This window comes from Ruditapes philippinarum, unplaced genomic scaffold, assembly GCF_026571515.1.
Source record: "Ruditapes philippinarum isolate M1 unplaced genomic scaffold, ASM2657151v2 ctg22590_1_1_1_1, whole genome shotgun sequence".
In the NCBI taxonomy this organism is placed as follows: Eukaryota; Metazoa; Mollusca; class Bivalvia; order Venerida; family Veneridae; genus Ruditapes; species Ruditapes philippinarum.
In genome coordinates, this window is record NW_026859263.1 from 1 (window position 1) to 4,171 (window position 4,171).

At 35.1% G+C, this 4,171-nt stretch overlaps 2 non-coding genes across 2 annotated transcripts; both read left to right on the plus strand.

Moving 5' to 3' along the window:
- The first annotated feature begins 384 nt into the window (after positions 1-384).
- Trnaa-ugc (transfer RNA alanine (anticodon UGC)) lies at positions 385-456 on the plus strand. The gene has a single exon. It is a non-coding gene; the product is annotated as a tRNA-Ala (tRNA).
- Positions 457-3,626: 3,170 nt separating this feature from the next.
- Positions 3,627-3,698, plus strand: Trnaa-ugc (transfer RNA alanine (anticodon UGC)). Its single transcript has one exon. It is a non-coding gene; the product is annotated as a tRNA-Ala (tRNA).
- Positions 3,699-4,171: the final 473 nt, after the last annotated feature.

The window sequence follows — 4,171 nt, forward strand, 5'->3', positions numbered from 1 at the left end:
AAATGACGTTTGACCTTTCACATCATCTATGCCAGAGTGTTTTGTTATGACTGATCGAAATACATTTATAATACCGGCACGTTTGTAACGTCATTTCTCATTGAATAATCTTGACGTTTAATAGTTGTATCATTTATAATCATTATCATCAGTACATCATCATAATCATCATCATAATCATCAGTGTATCATCATCATCATCTTTTATAATCATTATTGATATCATCAGTACATCATCATAATCATCAGTGTATCATCATCATCTTTAGTAATTTAAACTTACCAGCAGCATCATCGTCTGAAAGTCATCATCAACAGTAAATAATCAGTGTATCAAACCTTATTCATCGTAATCATTATAGTCATCAGAACAACATCGTCATCGGGGATGTGGCTCAGTAGTAGAGCGTTCGCTTTGCATGTGAAAGGCCCCGGGTTCGATCTACGGCATCTCCATATTTTTTATCAAAACGTTTATTTAATATGTAATAATTCGCGTTCAATTGACGTTTACATTTTAGTTTATTGTTTGAAAGAAGACATTATATCAATAATAATATAGAAACGGTATCTTTAATTAAATTCAACTTGAATCATTTTGCGAGTGCTGGATGTAGATGCATTTAATTGTCCGAACTCAAAATATACATCGGTTTTATTCCCTTTTGTTAAATATACTGCAGTGTGGACGCCCTGAACATTACGTCGCATATAGCCTTCAACAATTATAGCTCTCCGAAGAGCTTTACCTTACTACAATTGCACGTTCGAATATAGCTCCCAACAAAAGGGAGTTGTATACGGCAAGATGCCGCCATTTTGACAATTAAAGCTCTCCCTATATAATAATGTCAATTATAAATATAACAATAATCTATCTAAGAACATCATCATCATCATTATCATAATATCATCATAATCATCAGCACATCATCATCAGTACACCAGCATAAGTACTTAATACTAATTATCATTATCTCCGTCTGTAAGTCATCATCAGCAGTACATCATCAGTGCATCAATCCTTATTCATCATCATCATATCATCATTTTCTTCGGTACATCAACACCATCGGGATGTGTGAAATGCACCTGATTTTGATGTCGTTTAATAACTTTTACACTCAAGTTTATTTTAATTGGCTAAGAAGTTGCCTATCTCTGTTATCTATGTCTCTTATCAAAGCACGCAAATTAAAAAAAAAACCACAACAAGCCATATCCCGAGGTATGGCCCTTTTACTATTTATAATAGAAAAATACAGAATCCCTAAAGAAGGCCCAACACGGCAAAATTGAAAATGTTGCAGGCTCGGTTTGATTGAGCCTGTTCATGGACGGTACTGGAAAGTGCAAGTTACCGTCCACGCCCCCTAGCACCGGCTTAAGCAGAATTCAACATTTAAACGTGAAATAGTAAAATTTTGAATTTAGAAACATCCGCAGATGTGTTCATACGGCGGTTATCATGGAACCTTCAATGTGACACTTCCGTGCCATTCCATGAAAAGCGGCGTATGGTCCCCAAGTAATAAAAAGCTTATGCCCTAAACGAGAAAACAATGGGCGGAACTAAATAAAATGGAATTTTGAAAGGGGATCAGAGGTTATTAAGCCTGCGTATCACAGATAAGACGTCAAAAGACAAATTTAAAAAGCAGGCAACATAACCTAAGGGTGATTCAACATTATTCAAGTAGGAATATTGGAACCACCCAATTAGAAAATGCCGAAAAGTTGAAACTAAAAATACCACAAGCACAACAATAATGTCGTGCTGAACGATCTTCAAGGATCGAAAATATAACATCATTGATTAAATGTACGGGGAGACTTTTTACAGCCGCCACACGGCACAAATAACACGGATGTGATCTTATAATAGAAAAATACAGAATCCCTAAAGAAGGCCCAACACGGCAAAATTGAAAATGTTGCAGGCTCGGTTTGATTGAGCCTGTTCATGGACGGTACTGGAAAGTGCAAGTTACCGTCCACGCCCCCTAGCACCGGCTTAAGCAGAATTCAACATTTAAACGTGAAATAGTAAAATTTTGAATTTAGAAACATCCGCAGATGTGTTCATACGGCGGTTATCATGGAACCTTCAATATGACACTTCCGTGCCATTCCATGAAAAGCGGCGTATGGTCCCCAAGTAATAAAAAGCTTATGTCCTAAACGAGAAAACAATGGGCGGAACTAAATAAAATGGAATTTTGAAAGGGGATCAGAGGTTATTAAGCCTGCGTATCACAGATAAGACGTCAAAAGACAAATTTAAAAAGCAGGCAACATAACCTAAGGGTGATTCAACATTATTCAAGTAGGAATATTGGAACCACCCAATTAGAAAATGCCGAAAAGTTGAAACTAAAAATATCTACATGGTATTGATATCATTGAAACACATGCAGTAACAAACATGGGGATGTAGCTCAGTGGTAAAGCGTTCGCTTTGTAAGGGAAAGGCCCCGGGTCCGATCCCCGGCCATATTTTTGTCAAAACATTCTATCATGCAATAATTTGCGTTCAATTCATTTACTTTTAAATTGAAGACATGATATCAATAACAATGATGAAACGGAATCATTCTATCTTTAATTGCAATTTAATTTAATTAAACTTTTTTTTTATTTTGCAGCACTGGATGTAGATGCATTTAATTTCGTGGTAAATTGTCTGAACTCAAAATATGCATCGGTTATACTTTTTTGTGCTCAATAAACTGCAGGTTGGATGCCCTGTCACGCGGCATATAGCTCTTAAATAGAGCACCCTGGACAGTTTTATCCGTCGACATGTTACTATAAGATTGCACTTTCTAACAAGGGAGAGTTGTATACGTCAAGGTGTCCTAATTTTACTGATAAAGCTCTCCATATATAATAATGTCAATGATAAAGTATGATAATAATCTATCGAAGATCATCATCATCATCATCATCATCAAAATCAGAATCAGAATCATTAGTACATCATCAACATCATCTTTGAAATTTGTACATCAGCAAAAGTACATACTACTAATCAGCAACATCATCGTTTGGATGTCATCAGCAACAATACATCATCAGTACATCATCATCATCATCATCATCATCACCATCATCATCACCACCATCAAAATCATCATCATCATCAGAATCATTAGTACATACTACTAATCAGCAACATCATCGTCTGGATATCATCAGCAACAAAACATCATCAGTACATCATCATCATCACCATCATCATCATCACCACCATCAAAATCATCATCAGAATCATTAGTACATACTACTAATCAGCAACATCATCGTTTGGATGTCATCAGCAGCAATACATCATCAGTGCAACATTCCCTATTCAACATCACTTTATCTTCATCAGTACATAAACACCTTCGTTGATGTAGCTCTTTTGTTAACAAATATATTGTAATGATATTCTATTGCATCCATTAATATGATAATTAGAATTAAACATGTCAGGGTTTTGTGCATATATATTATTTTTATATTGAAACAAAAGGTGAGTAATTTAAATTGATAAAATTTCATCCATTGCAAAAGCAATATCTTTTTAATCATTTTTAGTTATTCTTATCAAATAATAAACATACATATGGACAAGAAAAAAGGGGGATGTGGCTCAGTAGTAGAGCATTCGCTTTGCATGTGAAAGGCCCCGGGTTCGATCCCCGGCATCACCATATAGTTTTACTTCTTATGAAACTGTGTAAGAAATTCGCGTGTTTTTCATCTGACAGTAAACATATGCAGTTACTACCATAGGGATCTGGCTCAGTGGTAGAGCTTTCGCTTTGTATGGGAAAGGCCCCGGGTTCGATCTCCGGTCAAATTTGTATCAAAACATTCTATCATGCAACAATTTGCGTTCAATTTATGTTCACTTTTAGTTTAACTGTTTTTAGAAGACATGATATTGTTACGAGCCAGGCGTAACGAGAAAGAAAAGCCAGCAACAAACTTGTAACAATAACAAATATATTACAGAAAAATTAATAAAGAAAATCAAAATAACAAATTATGTGTACAAATACCTGAAGTCCAAATATAAATGTAAAATTAAAATGTCTTATCTGATCCTGGAATGATCCTTTTTGAATAGCACAGTTAAATCCAAGTTAAATCCAAGAACACTTTAGAATAAATTCCCACAATA